Here is a 20,652-nt window from a genome sequence, read left to right on the forward strand (position 1 = left end):
ATATAAGGGCAGCTTACCTAGCAATGACTTAAGGATACAAATCAACATGTGTGATTTGGCGTTTTTGGTTAGAAGTCTGAAATAAGGCGTGTGGTTTACACAAGCTTTAGAGACTTTCACGATTTGTCATAAAACACGTCAGTAAATACCCCACAGGTGAATGTCTAACGCTTCTATGTGTCCTAAAAACTGCGGTTGCTAACAAGTTTCTAAATGAGACTGCTACTACTTCATATCAAACACTAGGTAGTAGTAACTAGTTTGTTCAAAGCCTATAACTTTAGCGTTTTACTTCTGACCCTCCATTTAACAAATCATAAAAGTGGTGTTAATATGTGGAGATAATCCTTTTGCACAAAATGTGTGAGCATCATAAACAAGTGTTTGCCAAAGATCTTATTTTCTGCAATAAACCGAAATCCAATGGAATAACCACATAGCTTTTTCAGAGGTAACCCTAGCGTTGGTAACTTCTAGATTGTCCTACAAAACACATCGTCACTGCACCACTCTGATAGGTCAAGGCATTTTGGCTGCGTGGGAACGCTCAACATATGTAATGTGCTTTGTCAAACAGAACAAAAGCATTGGCGGAGCGTGGACCTGTCCTAAATCATTCAGTAATCCATGATGGGCACCAACTTGACGAACTGCTCAGTAGCCAGGAGTCACTGGACATCCGAAGGGCAGCTCCCACATGTGTTTATGCCAATGAAAGCCCTTCCCTAACAACAGTGAAAGGCTAACATGGCGTCTGCAGGACCCCTGAGGTCAGGCTTTAGCACCTCGTCATCAGTGAGTATCTTTGGGACGTGTGCGTTGCCCCGTCACTCCTCCAAATTGAGGGATCCCTCCGAGTGCAGCATGTCACAGTTGGCACAGGAAGGCCTGAGCCCAGCACATCCAATTAGCCAAGCTGTCTTGGCATTGGATGGGAGGGGGGACACACACAGTGACGAGTCATCAACATCACCAAGGGCGCGGCGCTGCTCACATACTGCACATCTCAAACTTAACAGGATGGGGAAGAGACGCATGGGCGTTAATACGGAAATCTGGGACTGGGACATGGAGGGGCTTTGTTGGGAAACATGAGCACAAGCAGTGATTGCCTCTTCTTGTAGAAACACATACAGCATGTTCCTCAGGTTTAAACATACCCGACATGTGTTCCAGATGTTGAGATACAATACAGATAACTGGTCCATATGTCGCTCGTAATCATTCAAGTCAATATGCAAGATTGAAAAGTGGGAAAAATGACTGTTGCTATGAAAAAAAAGCAAAGTTAGGGGAAACAGTTTGGAAGAGACCATTCTGACATCCCTCTCTCTGCAATGTGAGGAGCCCACCCCACCTCAGCTGTAGTGAGGAGAGCCCATCAGGCAGCCAGCAACCAGCGCGTCTCTGCCTACCAATCGGCATGCTCGGCTCAGGCTGTGTGCAGTGCTCAGTCTCAGCAGCTAAAGCTGGGCGCAGGGGAACTGCGACGGCCACGCCAAGCATCTCACCAGGTATGCGTCTCTCCGCCGCTACGCCCTTTTCCGTTTTGCAATGTTATGCCATATTTCTGCATGCTGTTTTCCCCGCTCTGCCTGCACTGTCTTCATTCTAGGGAGGGGTTGCTGTGTGCTTTTTTTTTGGAGGCTCACGTAGCCTCCACTGTAGCGCAGGGTCTAGGTAAACAGTGAAGATGCATCTGCAAAAGCCTCCTCGTTAACCGCGCGTCAACTTGCACACACCTCAAAATGTTCGCCCTTCGACAGATCCGCGCCGCCGCCGCGCTGCGTGCATTTCTTGGGGAACATCTTGCAACGAGGTGATGATTTGGCCAAAGCGGCTTTTCGTCAAAACATGACCGCTGACTATATTTTCAACTTACACTGCGTGCAGGTGGAGGGTTCTTTCTAGGCGCTGCTGTACTGGGCGAAGCAGGTATTGGGAGCTGATTTGCACACACACAAATATATAATTTCATAGCAGTCAATTTGATGTAGGCTGTGCCATATAACACTGCAGCAGGCTATATGATGGCTATAGTAGGTCATACTGTCTCTATGCATGGATAGATATTTCCACATGTATTATTGATAGCTATGTGTTATGATACTAACGGATCTATTGCAAATCATTATTCATTCATACAGCAAGTTATCTTCCAGGGGGGAATGATTTTGAGGAGGATGTTTTTGAGGAGAATCAGGAAAGTGTTTTTAATTTGCTGAACTGGAGATTTATATGTGTTTGAATAAGCAGTTTAATGATAAGCCTGGTCTGTGCTGTGATATCCCTGTCACTAGGTAAGATGTAGGTGCACTCCCTTCGGCAGTTAGGGTGGTGCTGCTGCTGCTGCTGCTGCTGCTAGTGCTGATGTGTTACAGTGGCCACTACCTGTGCATGCAGTCTGCCAGGCCCGGCTGCACACTGGGGAGCCTCCCTCCTCAGTTCAAAATGTAAAGTTCAAAGTTTAAAATAAATCTAAGCTCCAAGTGGAAGTTTTAAGGCCAGCACGGGAAAGTTAGCTCCTCACATAAAAATGGATCTAACACACACTCCAACAGCAGTAAATATCCACTAATGAATTACCTCACAGCAACTTTTTACAACAGCTGACCTTATTGTTACTTCTCCAAACACACACACAACCATCATATCGCTATATATATAATAGTGTGCATGTGGAAATCTGGTTGTGTTGCAATTATTAATGCTACTTTTGTTGTTGCTATGCAAAAAAAGGCTCATGTGCTATATTTCCACTGCAATCGTTTGAAGCTGTGACCTTGTCAAAAAGGGCCACTGCGTGTCTGGTTCGCTCTGGTTCCCTCGGATAAAACTGATAAAGGAAGTTACTCTTCCAAGACGACTCCTTCTTTAAGGGTTATGACTGCTTTTTGGATTTGGCTAATTCAAGAAGCCCTTGAGTTGATTTTTGCTGCATTTTCCACTCTGAGTATTCACTCCACTTGAAGAGCCAGAAATAGTTGGAGGACTTAAACATCAGACGCCCTGCTTCCAACATGCTGATTTTTAACGTGATCTTTGCTTAGGCCTATAGTCAATGAACGGCATTCACGAGTTGGTCAATCCTTCTTCACATGTGCTGTCCTTGAACATGTGGTTACACACAGTGTGGTGTCAGGGTGGAGATTTTCTGCTGAGTCTTTTACATCTGGATAGTATATTAATTATCCTGAGGCTACATGTGAAGTGTTACAGTGAATCATACGGTATGAGATCAGCTCACAGGCCGGAGGCAACTCTTCACTGCACATTGGATAAAGTTATGGGAGTGAGAAATGTTAAGGTCAACTTGAGGTCAAGAGAAAAGGTGGGGATATTTCCAAATCAGCTGAGTGAATTTGTCCTTTTTATACTGTCCTTTTCATCATTGAAATAAAAAAATAATAACTTTAATAACATATTTCTTCGATTTTTGTAACATTTGACTGTAACCAGAGAATCCGACTTTCAATTTTAAACACATTTTAAAGCCAAAAAGTCAAATATGTGTTGGTTCTTGTCTGCTTGTCTTTTTCTGATATTATATTAAATGAAAAATGCTTCAGTTTTGCAATAAAGCAACAAAACAGGCAGTGTGAGGATATCATTTTGGTCACTGGGAAGTTATAATGGGCATTTTCACTACTTAAAAAATAAATGCGTGTTGTTATACTAAATTATACTTGTGAAAATAATTGGCCAATAAATCGATAATACAATGAATTGATAGATCCAGCGCTAGCCTGGTTACTGTTTAATACTATTAATATTGAATATGTTGTAAAGATTTAGTAGACATTTGGATTTGTTGATTCTAGCAAAACACAAAACTTATGATATTTGAAATTATATTTCAAAAATCAATATCATTTCAATACATTGCATTATCAAAGGATAACGTATTTACAATTACATAAAACAACAGATAATGCTTTTTATGGTCAAATAAAAACATGAAAAAGGGACAAAAGCAAGTCTCATATACGTTTATTTATTTATTAACATTACAAAAACCAGTGCATTTGCACAACAGGTGCTTTCCCCGGGAGTCCTCGGGAGAATTGTGTCCTATAAAACGTGTTTGATATCTTTCGTATTAGTTATTAATAATTACTTCTCCCTCATGACCTCCAGCCCTGACTCGCACTAATCTGCGGTTTGAAGATAACAGAGATGTCGTTTCAGGCAGGAGAATAAATAAAGCTGTTTGCTGTGAGCAGCGTTGGCATCTTATAGTGAGCATGTTTGTAGTTCTACTTTAACGGCCACGTCTTTGATTCAGCAGCGACGCCTTTGATCACCTGTTACTGTTTTATACAGTCAGCCATCCGCTGTCATCTCCGGGCAGGACACACGGTTACAGCCACGGTTACAGCCACGGTTACAGCCACGCATCAATACATCAGACAGGGCTGCTCCAGCATGCTCACACACATTCACATGCTCACACACATTCACATGCTCACACACATTCAGACGCTCACACACATTCACACGCTCACACACATTCACACGCTCACACACATTCACACGCTCACACACATGCTCACACACATTCACATGCTCACACACACTCACATGCTCACACACACTCACATGCTCACACACACTCACATGCTCACACATTCACATGCTCACACACATTCACATGCTCACACATTCACATGCTCACACACATTCACATGCTCACACACATTCACACACTCACATAAATTCACATGCTCACACAAACAAGTGCACACACAAACAAGTGCTCACACGAACAAGTGCTCACACAAACAAGTGCTCACACAAACAAGTGCTCACACAAACAAGTGTGTACTCTAACCCAGTGCTTCTCAAAGTGTGGTCCGCGGACCACTGGTGGTCCGTGAGTATATTGGTAACATTTGAAATATATACATTTAAGTTTTCCGCACTCTCGCGGGAATATCTCCGCAATGGAACGAGCTTAAGTTTCACTTTCTATTGCATGATAAAGCTCAGCGCAACACCTTCGTCACACTTGCTGCCACTTGTTTGTACCATTTTCAGATTTATAATCTGTTCTAGAAAAACGATGTGTTTTGGGATATTTGTGGAGTTAGGTGGTCCGTGAGGTTTTTTTTATTGGTTAAGTGTCCTTGGTATGAAAAAGTTTGAGAAACACTGGTTTAACCTACTTGTTGCATTAAAGTAAGAGCTGCAATAAATAGTCAATTACACGATAAGTTGATGCATCAAATATTTTGATGTTGGATTCATCGTTTAAGTCACTTTGAATTAGAAATGTGCTGCTTCCTGTTTTCTGTGAGGGGGAACTGAAAGTCAAGACAAGCAACGTGATCAAAATACCGTGGGCTTTTGGAAATATTTATAGCATGTTCACTTCTTTCTGACCCTTCTCAAACCAAACAATGAATCAGTAAACTAATAATAACTGGCAGATTAATCATTACATTAATAAACGATACTTGCAGCGCTAAAAAACACAAGGCAATTCTCTGTAATGCAATTTGCATTCTTTAGATCTTAAAAACTGTGACGACAGTCTGAGGGAAGTGCTAACATCCCCAAAGATTAATTTGTATCTAACGTTTTTAGTTCGTCTTCGCACGGTGGTGGACTTTTGGGTTAACTAAGTCAAACATAAGATTAGTAGATCAATATAATATGATGTACCCCGTCACAAGGTTCTTGTACAGAGATATAACATTTTCAATAACTTCAATACAATGGTGAATATCCATTTCTAGAAGTTAGGATTGCGTCACAATATAAAATGAAATAGTAACTGTCTTAATAAGATTGATCTTACACAAATTAGTTGTTCCTATTTCTTTAACAAAAGCATCCACTTAACTTTATTTTAAGTCCTTTTTCTCATTAATATTGTTCACTTTAGTTTTTTGTCTGCAAGTTGGACTGGATTTGACGAGTCAGCTGAATCCCTTTAATTACATGTAATAAATGTACCATATCTTTTCATGATGGCTTTTGGACAGAAGGATTACAGGCGACGAAGCAGCTCGCACCACGTACAGTGTCACGCTGCACAGAGACAAGGCGGCAGGATACATTATGTGCAGCCATTTATATTGGATGTTCAATCCCCCCTCTGGCCTTACAGAATGTTTACCGCTGTATTAAGTTATGGCAAATATATGAGGCAAAATACCGGAGATCGCCCTAAACGTCTGACACACACGCGGAGAGGTCTTTAATCTCTTCTCTTTACTTAACGTGAAAGGTTTACTTTGTAGTTCCTGTACCATGCACATTTAGTTGTGTCTATTTATACCTGTGTGATTGTATTGACTGATGAAGAATGTTCCACCTCGAACCTGCTTCGACTTTTATCCCAGACAAAAGCGTAGATAAATCAGAGAGAGGTTTAATGGACGGGAAGTCTCAATTTAGCAATTCTTACATTACACAATGGCTTTAGACCATTTGGAAAGATGATAACCTGTCTATGGGAGGGAGGGAGGGAGGGAGGGAGGGAGGGTGTAGCCGGACGTCAAAATAACTGTCCATGTTATAGGAGAGCAACGCCATTGTAAAAATAAAAACATCTGCAGTTTAAACTTTACTAGTATCTTGCAGAGTTAACAAAAGTCTGTTTTGTTTATCCCATGTTTTACTAACTAACTGAGCTCTCAACTTAACACATGCTGACACACATGTGCACATCTGGAAAGGTATCACAAACATCTGTATTTCAGACATCTGCCAGCGTGTTGAAAATGGCACATCCTGCATTTAGGCGCGTGCTGAAATAATCTGTTCACATGTTACCTCTTCCCTCCCCTGTCCTCCCCTTAGTGATGGCCTCTGCCGAGCAACCGTGCTCCAGCTCCCACCAGCAGCACTGCGCATAAGGCAACACACCCACCTTTGCCCTCCTGCCCAGAAGTGAGAGAGAGACACCACCATGTACAGTGTGGAGGACCTCCTCATTTCGCACGGATATAAATTGCCCAAGAGCGGCCCTCCGTCTGCCACGCCTTATGACAAGCGCCCTGCTGATTGCCAGCGTGAACTCGTGGACAACCGGGCTGGCCGGGGGACGCTGAACGGGTACGAGGCGGAGCGGGGGCCATCTATCACGGGTATCTATGGCAGCAGGCAGGCGCTGGTGAAGGGCTACCCCGCCACGGACATCGAGAGCGGGGAAAGGATCCTGAGGAGAAAGGAACTTGGAATTGGTATCCTAGGTGACGCTCAGCCCTTGGGTGATTCTCTCGCCACAGATAGTGGGTGAGTGCTTTTTTTTTTCCTTTCCTCCCTTTTTCGACCCCCCACACCCTTTACCTTACCTTTCCTCCCCCTCCCCTCCTTCTCACTGGGGCCCTTTGGTATTGCATGCAAAACTGAGTCTGCACTGCGCAGGTTTTTCCCCCTCCTCTTCCCTTTCCCCTCCTTCCAGAGCTGCAGAACACTGTGGCTGCAGCAGCACCACTGACATCTCTTATGCCGGGATATGAGGAATTATGAAAGGTGCCTTTGCGCTCCTTTAAGTTGTGTACATGCCGGCACACGGAGGTGGCTCGCGTCTCTGTGGAGAACACCCATGCGCTGGTGTCGTCTCCACAGCGTCTTGCAGGCAGGCAGATGTAAACAGCAGCACCAGACAGTGAGCAAAGCGAGGAGGACTGAACATGCCTCAAGACAGGCGCGTAATCACTCCACTGTAAACACTGGCACACTGAATCACGCCCAGCACGTGCTCTGTGATGTAAGCATGTTGCTGGGCAAGTGTGCACAGCGCGGCTCCCCTCAGCCATACAGTAGCATATGCTGCTGAGGATGATCCATTGACTCTGCTGCCTAAATGCATGAGTACAGTGACTATCACAGTGCAATGCAGATATGAGATGAGGCTCTTAAAGTGGATTCTTATTCCTTTTCAGAACTACTATATTCTTTAGTACTGTATATTTAAGAAACTTATATTTTGGTATATTTAATGGTTATATTTTATGCAGTAACTGCTTCCTGCAAATCATGGATATTGTGGCTGTATCATAAATATGAATTAAATAGCTTGGGAAAACACAATTTTTGATTTATTCAATGACGGTCAACAAGGATTTCAAACCCCCTTTGTTCCATTATAACTGACTGTCGTCCGGGTGACTTAAAACCTGCTTTGATATAGTTAACCTATAGAAGTGGATATATATATATTCTTCTACTTCACTCTGCAGTGCTGTTCCACCACAGCAAGACAATAACGGATCGAGAACATTCCAAAACGAGAACTACAGCATTATTTAACAGAATTACCCTTTTTTATAAAGAAGGAAAGTACTGTTTTTTAGACTCAATATGTTATGATTTAGTATTCTATGTCTAAGATAATGGTGTTGGCAATGCAAAGTGCATTACAGCAATATCCTGCACCTCAGAGGTACATTTGGAACCACGGCTAAAATGATCTCCAGGCAGCATTGCTTTATCACACTACAGTGAACCGTCACACGTTTGCCATTTTATGTTAAATTCAGACGGCATTTTAACAACTAGGTTAGTGTTTAGGATATTATATATTCACCTTAGAATGAAAAAGGCCCTCATCTGGTGATTTGTTTCCTCACTGTATTTCCTTAAAGGGTACTTTGAGTAGTATGTATTGGTAATAGGAGGAATCGAGGTTGCTATGGTGTCAGTTTAGGTAATGGGATGTTTCGTTAGATTCTTTTTAAAAGCCAAAGTCGCTGTCCAGATGTCCAGCTCCAGAGAAAAGGTCAGCACAATTTAATATGCAGACCATATTGCAGGAGCATCACAATTCCATGGTTTCTTCAAGGGACTTGGGAGCAGCTGACTTAAGCACTTCTGTCTCGTATGTGCTGGCTCTCGTTGATTAAGTTGCGTTGAAAAGCCAATACTGCCAGAACCAAAACACATCATTGTGACTTGACACCATTATCCAATCTCAAAACGGTGGTATTGTTTTATGATTTTACCTTAAAGCGGAGATAAAGTAATTTAGATTCTTGTTGCTTTTGAAAATATTGTTCATTGCACATAGCGCATTTTTGTTGTTTCTTTTAAACTACCAAACTGTCAATCATATCAAAAACATGATGTTTAAGATAGTTTTCTTTGTTTGTCTCTGTATTAGATATCGTTTATCTTGTAACACCCATAAAAAGGTTCACTGTTTCCTAATATTATCCTAGATTCAGAGTCCGAGATATTTTGTAAGTCTTATTCACACTGGACCTTTCTGTCTTTATAGGTTCTACGATGTTCCCAGTTTGACTTATTCAGAGCCGCTGAGCCATGAAGAGAGGGATGTTTCCTACTGGCGGAGGCGAGGCCAGGACTTCAGCATCCTCCTGGACTATGCTGATGGCAGGGAGCTGAGGGCCTCTGCTGGTGCTTGGAGGCCACAGGCCCTGGTCGCAGCAGAAGAACACAGAGCCGAGAGGCAGGCGCAGCAGCTATGGGAGGAGATCTCCTGGCTGAGGGACCTGGACGCAGCCCCTGGTCAGCTGAGAGTGACCGGGGAGAGGAAATGCCAGAGCCTCGGTACAGAGGAGTGGAGGCCTGCTGTGGGCCTGGGAAGGCAGCTGTCAGAGGGGGACGGGGACAGGTGGGCTCACGACCATTACCGCCTGAGGACGCCCGAGGGCTTTTTTCACCCCAGAACAAAGGCAAAGTCTCATTCTCTCCCAAGAGTGTTGTCACCTGATAGAATTGCCAGCAGAGAGCTCATTCCATCCAGGCCTAGCCTACCTGATAGACAGAGGATAAGCAGCACTGTCTTCTCTGGGCCCTATAGTAGGTATATCTATAGTGGTGCTGTTGTCAGGGACCGGTGGGGTAGGAATGCTGGGCCAAGCAGCCATGTTGCACTTTTACCAAAGCCCAGGTTCAGCAGGCCTTTGAAGCCTCCGTCATATGAGACTCACCAGCAGAATAGGGGTAGCGCAGAAATGCTTGCTATAGAACAGGGTGCCAAACAAAAAGAGAGGCCTATCTACTATCCAAGGAGTGGGGATCTGAGACAAGACTATTACGCACAACACTCTGCCATCACTGGAATGGAGCCCCCTGGCTACATCCCACCCCCATCTTATAGAAGAGGCCCACCCCCAAGGTCACATTCAATGAACCGCAATGAAATGGCAAACCTTAGATGGAGAGCAGAAGCTCTGCAGATGCCCAGCTCAGATCCTGGAAGGTGGTTTTACAGACAGGCAGGTTCATGGCTGGAACATTACAGAGATCGTGCTGCGACCTTTCGTAAACAGCTATATTCTGGACCTGAAGAACAACTAAGTCATGCCAGTCAATTACCCACTGAAGACCCACGACTGAATCAAATCTCAGGAGGGCCTAGCGGAAGTTCTCTCACCGACTCAGACAAGATCCGTAACATCAACAAAGAGGTTCCTTCCGCTAAGATTTTAGGACAATCCACACATGAAAGTGCCTTTCCTCCCCAACAGGGGTCAGCTCCCAATACCGAAAGCCGCAAAACAGCTCCCAATGACAACGACAGCAGTATTCGATGGTGCAACAGGGGATTAAACAAAAAAAGTGACAGTGTAGGACCTGAACAAAACCGTAGTCAGTTTTTTCCATCATCTATTTTGGGTAAACCACCACCTCCCCCTTGCAAGCCAGCTGAACAGGTTGTCTCTGAAACTGTGACAGAAGTGAAGAAGGTGGAACAACCTGAGCCACCAGAAAAAGACAAAACCAAGAATCTTAAAAAGAGACTAAGTGAGACCATTTTTTGTTTAGTGTCTGTACCCGTCACTCCGCAGCTTACTGGGACAATCCGTGATCAGAATAACAACAATGAAAAGTCACCAGATCCAGCGGACAGTCCTAGTGACAACAAAACTGGCCATTTAACGAACCAAAGTCTCCAAAGCACATCTTCAGCTGAAGCTGAGCTGCAAGCACTAACTGGTAGCATAGGTAGCAGCAAAACAAGCAGTAGAGCGAGCAGCAAAATGTTTAAAAGAGTACCCTGTAGACCCCCTAAGATAAACCATTACAAGGAGATGAAACTGTCGGGAACCTGGCCTGCAAACCAGTATCGAGACCAGGAGACACAAACTAGCCCAGAGGCCGAAAAACCTGCCCCTGAAAACAACGAAGCACAAAAAGACCCTGTCGCTCCAGACTCTGAAGTCCCTACTGATAGCAGCAGTGCAGTGGGCACTGCGTTCACTTTTCCTATTAAGGGAGTGAAGAGCCTGAAACTGTCGAGCAACAGCGCCTTCTCCCTGACCGCCACCTTCTCCAACCAGCTGAACAAGAGCACAGCTCAGCAGCCAGCAGTACCACCCTCAGGAAATGTGGAGGAGCCCAAACCAGCAGAAACCAGTGGGCAGGAAGCATTCGAACCATTCCTGTTGAAACCCATCGTCCAGCGTCCATGGGATGCTGTCAAAGAGCTGGAGACCATCAAAAGAGAAGTCCAGGATCAACAGCAGCAGCAGAGCAGCAAACAGCCCAGCGTTGATAAGTGCATAGAGGACCTCAACGAGGCCTACAAAGACATCTTGGAGCTAGGCACTGCCAGCAATAAAGTCCCAGATGGTTCTGTTCAAATTCCTGAGCGTATCAAAATCCGCTTGACATCAGAACCTCTCAACAAGCCCAGCAGCCTTAGGCGCAGTGCAGTAAGCTGGTCTGTTGACCCAGAATACAGGGAAGTCAAGAGCGCCTTCTCCAGGCCTGCTACAAAGTCAGTAACCTTCAGTAAGCAGCTTCGGGAGGAGCTCCCCGTCCCTCCCCGGGAGACAGGCTTCAGAGAATACAGGGTTATTACACATCTTTCGCGCAGACGGAGCAACGATGGCAGGACAGTCAAACTAGACCTGCCAGATGAGCCTATTGAGACACCACTTTGTGACTTCAGTCCAATGACAAACACGGCAGCCGCTGAGATGCCATGGGCAGATAGACAGCCCATGCAGGATGCCTCTACGCTCACTAGTCCTCCGGATTATGAGGACATATGCCAGACTTTGCGTCCCTCTAGAGACCCGGCGGATGGCAGTAAAGCGTCCGCAGGCAATTTGAAATCTCACGACGCAGAGACTCTTCAAGATCTTAGAGGTGAATCAGAGGAGGAGTGCCCTATTTGTAAAAGAGAACTTGAGAATCAGATGAGACTGGGCCCATTGCCTCCCCTTCACGAGGAGAACAGCTCGGACAGCTCGACCAATCAAAATGGCAGTCCACCACACCGCGCTGCATTAGAGGGTGTTAAACCAGAGGAGCCGAATGATTCAAGTTTAAATCAGTCAGGGTCTGACCTATGTGCTGGAACAAGGGATCAGAATTCAATGACAGAGGGAAATGTAGGAGGGGGTGAAAAAGCAGACGATGCTCAGGCCGAAAACCTGGAGGATTTGTGTGCAGATAATCCTGTTGAGAGAAAACCAGCAAACGGAGCTACAGAGGAGAGCACATCCACAATATTAGCTACTGATGTGCCACAAGACCCCCAAGTCACGGCGGAACAGAGTGTTCGTGAAACAGTAACTAAGGAAGTGGAATTAGCAGAGAAGGAAGCCACTACAGGAGAAACCCCTGAGGGTAGCGCAGACAAACAGACGGAAGAAGTGAAAAGTGAAAGTGAGGGACAAGACGGTGCAATGCCTGATAACAAGCAGGAGCAAGAGAAGAAGCCATTTGCTGGTCCGGAGCATAGAGTTGTTTTACGGACTCATTTGGGGCGAGATCACCCCGGGTTACCGGAGTTTCCGCCAGATAGACTGCCACTTTCAGTTCCTCCAAACCTAGACCGCAGGCTGTCTCTTAGCTTGGAGGGGGAGCGGAGGAGCAAGGGCCCCGCCCAGCGAATGGAGGCGTTGCAGACCAAGCTGGCTGTTTCCCCAGGTCGCGTGGCGGCCGAGCGCATGGGCTGGATGAGGGAGGTGGACGTCATGTATCGTATGAGGCGGCTCAGCATCAGGAGTACTGACTCTGGGGAGGGGGAGGCAGAAGGGGAGGGCAAGGACGAACCAGAGGAGGAGACCCAGCCTGGTCCTCAGAGAGACGAGGAGAACGATCAAGATCAAGAGGTCACCCATTCACCGCAGGTCTCTGAGGAGACAGTGTTGCAAGATGAGCAGGAGTCATCTCTCTCAGGTAAGATGAATACATTGGAGGACATTTTACTTTGGGGAACTTGTGAGAATGAATCAGTCGAGTTAAGAGGTCTTGAAAACTTCAGAAATGTACAAGGTTTACATAAAATAAAATAATTTCCCATGTGGTTTTGTATCCATACAAACCCAGTAGAAAAAGAGAAAAGAAAATACCAATGCAATTATTTAAAATATGCGTTTGTTTCACTCTCCCTATGCAGAGATGTATTATGCATGCAGGCTGACTGCATGACTTAAAGGTGGGGTAGGTAATTTTGAGAAACCAGCTCGAGATCGCTAGAATTAGAAAATACACAGCCGGAAGAAATCTGCCACTTCCTCACAGAGCCCCTCCCCCAACACACACGACCGTGCACATGACCAATGAGGGCACGAGGTAAGTGTGTGCCCCGATGGCAGGCTGACAGGCAGGTAGGCCATCCAGTTACTTTAGCCGGGCCGAGGCAGATGATTGGTCGTGCTTTTTACAGCGCCACGGCTTCCACAGATGACATTTTTTTTATGGATTTTTTGTCAAAGCACTTCAGATATTCATTGCTATCGGGATGTTAAGAGCATTCCATGGAATATAACACAAAGTGTTTCTCGAGCCGGTTTCTCAAACTTACCTACCCCACCTTTAACCATAAGGGAATGAAATACATCCACTTACATTTCAACTAATGTGTTGGTAAAACAAATTGATTGCGTTGAAAATCTGAATGTTTATTAGAATCAGAATTAGCTTTAATAGCCAAATAAGTCTGTGAACAAACATGAATGTGTTTTTTTGTTCTCAATCTACTAACAAAGCAACGGACAAACAGCCAAGACAAAGCTGCTTGACAAAGGTCAAAAATAACATTTGACGAATACAAACATTTGACTATTACATACAGATGAAGATACATAATAAAATGTCCCTCTTTCTCTCTTGAAATTAAAACAGCATTATGCAGCTTTGCTGTTAAAGACATCTCCACAAGATGGTGGCATTGCCCAAAGATGGTGCAAGTCGCAACCAGTGAATGTGAATCCATTATACATTGAAATGGATGGAACTGAAATAAACAGAAAAATGTAAAGGATACTTGAACACGAATATCATTCCTGTTATGTCAAAAGGGGAATTATTTGCACCTTTCTAATCTTACAGCTGATATGAAATAAAATACAATATTAGGTTTAGATAAAAATATAGTGTTTGTGAATAAATATTGTTCTTCTTTATGTCCCAGAACCCCATGATCCCAGCCGAGCGGAGACAGAGTAGAAAGACTGCGTCCATCATCTTGATCTGAGGTTTTTAGCTCCAACACTGTGACCTGGCTGCCTACTAGAATGCCTTCATCTCATCTTGACACTGAAATGGCCTTCTTGTCCGACAAGAGCATTGTGTACACCCTCACCCTCGGCGCTGCGTTGACTACTAAGAGTGCTGTTCCACTGCCAAAGGGAGGTGCCCCTTTAACTTGTGGGGCAACTTCCACTACGAATCCCTACCCAGCCTTTCCCAAACTGACTTCCCACTACCCCATCTGTCCTCCATCCCCAAACCCATCCTCTTATAGGGTTTCTACTAGTTAGTCTTCTTGTAGCGGCTTGTCCTTTCTATTCTCTTCTCCCTATGCTTTTCTCATTGGCAGACATTATGCAATTCTGTCGTGCATACTAGAACTTATAAAATGTCCATAGTGAATACAGTTGAGACATACTTTTGCATACTGAACGAACCTTGTTTGTTTACGGGAGAGCTATTAAGGATATGAATGTAAGCGTTTATGTTTAATCTAACGTAGACATAGAAGGGTTATTGTCCCAACCTTTTCTGTTGCATTTAAACTACACCAAAATAAACTGCGTATCTGATTGTCGTGGTGAGGCGACAGCTGTTTTAGAACTGGACATCACTGTCTCTGGCTCAAGAACTGTTTTGATTTTAGACGAGATCAGTCAGCCTTTCTTTTCTTAAAATGTGACGACATTGTGCCCTGTCTCATTGCTTTTGTACACACGGCAACCATAACCCATAAAGCTCTTCAATGAAGAGTGACTCTACACCACATGAGATGATAGACCAGTGACCTATTATACATTGAATTGGTTTTCAGCTGGAGGGGGAGAGTTGCCTTCTTTAGATGTGCGGTAGTCCTCTGATCAATCCCATGAATAGCTCCCCTTTCCAGGTAATTTCAGGAAGCAATAAAGGCACAGATTGAGTTTAAGTGTTGGTAGGTGAATTTGATCAACTTTAAAGATGGACATAGGGAAATAGAGAACAAAAAAAGATAGGTAGAGCAATATTGTTGTACAAACAGCTCAGTGGTGTAGTGGAGCTACCTGTAGGACCCATTGTCAGGAGTTTTGATGTGTGTCATATGAAATCATATTACAGGGATATGGAGTCGTGTCAGGGTATAACAGGGGGTTTCATGATATATATCTATGTTCATACATCTGTATCGCAAAGAGGCAACATTTCATGGAAAAGTTATTTTTTTTATCATCGAATTGTTAATCAGTTTGCATAATGTACAAAATAAAGTATATTTTAAATATTTTAAGAGATATTTTGTATTTAACCATGACATTTTATTTCACATATATCAAGATCAAGGTATCATATGTCTGTATAGTATTATACTGAGAGTATACATACTTTTCTAGTGCTTTAAAATCTAAGTGATATGAGAAGGGATGGCCCTGGGGTGTGCCTCGATCACACGATTGGGTTCCAGTGAGCGATAGGGTTCATCATTGACGGTGTTGACGTGATGGAAACTTTTTGAATGTGCCATGATTTCTTATTTGATAGTGCTTTTTCATACGCTAACAGAGTCAATGTCGGACGCTCCTTGTGATATTTAATTCATCAATCCATATCAGCTGTAACTCCTCTGTTGGTGGTCAGACATGACCTGTGTCTTATTTTTGTCTTTGTATGTCTTTCAATCCAAATCATGTATCGTTCTGTTGTTGGTTCTTCAAAAACAAGTTTAGAAATAAAATTGGGATTTTTTTTATTTTCCTCCCTCCCTTCCTTCTTTCCCTCCTCTCAACTTCCTCCTTTATTACGTTTGTTCTACAGCGTGTTCATGTTGTGTAAAATGTTCTGCCGTCCCTAACACTTATTGCACTAAAAGGATACAATGCAGTATGCTATTTTTGGCTAAAACCATACATTTGCAAAAGTATGAAAATCGTTTTTTTTTCTAAATACAGGGTTTTTCAAATGAATTTAAAATCAAAATGTAAAACTTAAACAATGATTTAAAAAAATATTCTTAATGATAAAAGTCTGCAGTTATGTGGTTTTTCCTACAACAGCAGTGCTGCATTGGTGTAACGTATCAACAGATTTGTAGTAAACCATCACTGTTTAATCACTCACCGAGTACCACTTAATTGTTATGTAGCATTTTACAGTTGTAGCATTTTATCAACTCAGAACTTTGTCTTAGTATTTCAAACATTTCTTGTAAATTTGGAATAATCATGTCGCCTTATTATGTGTGCATTACATTATACTCCAGGCAATGCCAAATATTAACCTACTAAGCACTGTTTCATACCTTAGGTTTTTACACACAACTTGCTGTTCTGCCATCCCTCTGGTGGGAGAGGTACGGTAGCATTGAGGATAGTTTCTGCTCTTCATGGCGTTGATCTGAAGGGAACATTGAATCAAAACTGTGATCTTCAAATAACTCAAAAAGCATCATTTAAAAAAAAGTACAGGATAAGATTCAGTGTTTCAAGACAAGCTTAAAGTCAGCATCACAGGGAGGAAAAACTGACACGCCCACATCTCATTTTCAATTCATTTTGAAGACTGAAAGGCTTTGCCCCGGTCTTGTGTGTAAACTGCCCCTAATGACATTTAAATACCTATTTCAGTACATACGCCCCCCTAAATAATTGGCATGTCAGGTACACTTGAACACAGTGTCATTTGACTTTTTGTACTGCAGGTTATGTGCAACATGAAGTAATTATGCACACTTGTAATATTTTCTATTTTCATATGAGATTTAAGTGCTTTTTGTACTCACTGACATCTTTTTTTCTTCCTTGCATGAAATGCAAGAGAAAGGAGGGAAAAAAATGTTTTTCACAAAGTATATTTGCATTTGGTACTCCAATAGTAAATACAGTGGGCAAACATTATGTTTCATAATTTAATTTACAAAACTATGCCAAGTATTTAAAAGCTATTTTTAGAGTAAATCAGAAGAGAACTCATTCATTTTCTTTCATTTTAAGACATGCCTTTATCTTTGTATCTATAAATATGAGCATAATCCATAGTCATATGATTGTGCTACTGTTGTATGATACTGCAGTCTGATTCATAAATAAACTCTTTGCATGAAATGTGTGTTTGTGGTCAATTCCCTAGGGGCCAATTACAGGGTTTGTTCGATGCACTGTGTAAGGTTGACATATCAACAGGGGGAAATTATATTTGTGTTTTCCTGCAAAATAGTTTCGAAATATGCAACTCCCTCTCTGCATAATGCACATTATTCTGGGGAAAAAGACACAAGAAAGCACGACAAACATCAGCACTAGTCACCGTGTATGTGCGCAGCTATGGGTATGTTTTCACACATGTACATTTGTGTACTGGCAATATCAGCCCAATTACCCCGCCAGACTGTCACACTGAGCTCCATTTGCTCGATCAAAGCGTTGGCAAAGACAATACTTGAGCTGAACCTTGTAAAAACCTCCCAGCATGCTCTCTGAGGCTTGGACGGCATCCATCCTCAGACGCTGTTTAAATGTCTCTTTGTGCCATCTTCTTCTAAAAGGAGAGTAAGAAGTCTGATTAGCACTTCCTTTGATGTGATACTTTATTGATCCCTATATAGGCAAGCTGCCTTTCCACTAACATCCCAATGCTTTGCTCTGAGGCATGTTGGCAAGAGCTAGAGACAGCAGGGTGGCTAACACAGAGAAGGGATTATATACAGGGATAACATTAAAGGTTGTCGCACAATAGGCTACTGTATCTGTGCAAGTGCAGATATTAAAGGAACAGTATTGATCAAATTCAGGTCTATTTAATAAAGAAAGGAATGTATATTTTTAGATGAATTCACATATAATACAAAATCAACTTAGGGCAATGACCTTTGTAATAGTTAAGACAGTTGATTCAACATTGATAACGATAACTGGCTCCTAACCACAGGTCATTAAAGCTGTAAACAGTGGTTAAATGTAACTACGCAAATAAATATAATCAAGTATACTTCTACTCCACTACATCTTAGAGTCTGTCCAATGACAACCGTGTATTTCCAGATGTGTGGATTTAGATTTTTTTGTAAAACGTAAGGATACATTATTCTTATAGTTTGAGAAAATTATTGTACTTTTTAAGCCAAATAAACCATTACAAAAAAACCACAAAGCATCCACAAAAAGCTAAAAACAGGTCTGTTTTTCTGAACTTAATAAAACTTGACTTCTCTTTTTAACACTGTTTTGTTTCAGAGTCACTGCAGCAGCCCTTTGTGACAGTAAGTGAACAGTTGCTTCAGTATTTCAATTCAATTATCTTTATTGGAATGACTATAATGAAATACAGTATTGCCAAAGCGTTTTACAATTACAACATTTATACATACACAGATTTGGAATGTACTGTAATGTTCATAAACAACTTGAATAGAAGCAGGAATATCATGTTTTATTTACAAGAAATACAATACATTTTTTGACAAACTATGTGAGGATGCAGCTTTCTTTAATTTCCCTTAGTAAGATTTTTAGTTTTTCATTTTCAAATAATTGAGGATGCCTTTTATATCATTTGGGGAAGAGTTGTTTCCGGACAGGTTTGAATTTGGGCATTGTAAGTGATGTAAATACTGCAATAATTTGGTGCTGCCAGTCTAGCACCTTGGCTTTGAGCATAAAAGATTACAGACAAGTTAAGAAGCTTTAATTCAACATAGGTATAGCTAAACAGCTTTAAAACTTTAAAGAGTGGGTTGTATTTAGCACACTATAGCTGTGATCTGTGCGAATGCTGTAAACTGTGTACATTTGCTACTGAATTTAGCTGAAAGTGCAGAAAAATCTGAATATGTTATTAGTTGAATGGTAGCTGCTTTTAGCTACAAAAACCAAGTAAGTGTGTTGCTGAACTTAGCAGAGAAATGCAGAAAAGTGAAATGATTTGAATCAAAATGGTTACAGCTCAAATGCATTGCAATGGCTTTGTTGAAAACTTGAAAGTGAAATGTTAAACTGGAAGAGTAGGAAAAATAGTGAAGACGCTTAATATTTAAAAGAAAATGTTTTAAAAAGGTATAAACAACTACATGTATATCCTCAATATCCGGAAATAGCTGAATAATATAATAGTTTAATGGTTTCTGTAGCTGAAAGTATGCTGAAGGAGTTAGATATTAAATGTAAGTAGTAGTGAATGAATGTGTAAAAACTAAAGGCTTTGAAAAATATGAAGGCGAATTTCAAGCTGTCCTCCACTCTAGCTGTGACATCACGCTCTCTAGCCTAAACGAGCTGCTCAATACACACTAATGTTAAAATCTGAAGAAGGCCTCTATACCAAGCTCCAAACTAAGTTAAATATCTCAAAAAGTGTAAAATATATGAAAAATCGGATGAACAAGTGTTATAGCTTAAGATCTTGTGATCATTTTAAAGTCGGAATGAAGTCTCAACCTGAAAGTATGTGGAAGGAGGAGCATTTGGCGCAAGGTGTAGGTAAAAGAGAATGTGAAGGTTCCTCCCATTGAGTTACATGTTAAAAAAATAGTTTAAAAAGCTCAATATTTCAATATTTTGAAAAAGTTGAAAGTTTCCCACCATGTACTGAAAAGGCTGAATATTTTTGATATTTGAATGGTTTCTGTAGCTGAAGGTAGGCTGAAGTTATTCGACGGCAAAATATTGGTTGAAATAATAATAATAAGATTAAAGAACAGAAGAACTAAGCACAGCATTCACACTAATAAGAAGAAGAAGAAGAAGTTAATTAAAGAGAAACAGAAGAACTATAGTTGCACAGCATTCACACTAATTAGCGTTATATATGATAGCCTACTGTTGCTGGCGTTTAAGCCCAATACAGTACAATACAGCAATTTCTGGACTTTTTTGTAAGCTTAAAAGTGATTTTCCTCCTAAGGGTTTCTTGTGTAATGTTGTGCTCTTACCTCATGATCCAGAAAAGCCTTTCCTAAAAACTGAAGCTCACTACTACAACTAAAAGGCCGGTTAAAGTAACCGTGGTAACCAATAACTAGCTCACTAACGTCTTATCACTTTGCGTAGCAACGTTAGGAAATATCCAACATGGCCGCCATCTTTCCCAGGTAAAACTAAAAAGGCAGGCTACAGGACACCACTTTGACCTACATAATGTCGACTTTTACTTTACTGTTGCTGCCAGAAAAACAGTATGCTACCAGTGCTATAGCTACCATTATGACTGCCAACCAAAGTAAGTACAATTACTGTTTTTACCTGTCTAGGTGCAATTACTAGTTACTGCTTCTTCTAA

The 20,652-nt window shown here is 42.1% G+C and overlaps 1 long non-coding RNA gene across 1 annotated transcript in view; it reads right to left on the minus strand.

The window, feature by feature from the left end:
* The window catches only part of LOC139435649 (uncharacterized), a 39,141-nt gene extending 18,775 nt beyond the window's left edge, over positions 1-20,366 (minus strand). Inside the window, exons 1-2 of the long non-coding RNA XR_011644871.1 lie at positions 20,306-20,366; positions 16,682-16,776 (exon numbers count right to left, since the gene is read on the minus strand). This is a non-coding gene — a long non-coding RNA (uncharacterized lncRNA). The remainder of the gene's footprint in view (positions 1-16,681; positions 16,777-20,305) is intronic.
* Between the last annotated feature and the right edge of the window lie 286 nt (positions 20,367-20,652).

Source organism: Pseudochaenichthys georgianus, chromosome 17 (genome assembly GCF_902827115.2).
Source record: "Pseudochaenichthys georgianus chromosome 17, fPseGeo1.2, whole genome shotgun sequence".
In the NCBI taxonomy this organism is placed as follows: Eukaryota; Metazoa; Chordata; class Actinopteri; order Perciformes; family Channichthyidae; genus Pseudochaenichthys; species Pseudochaenichthys georgianus.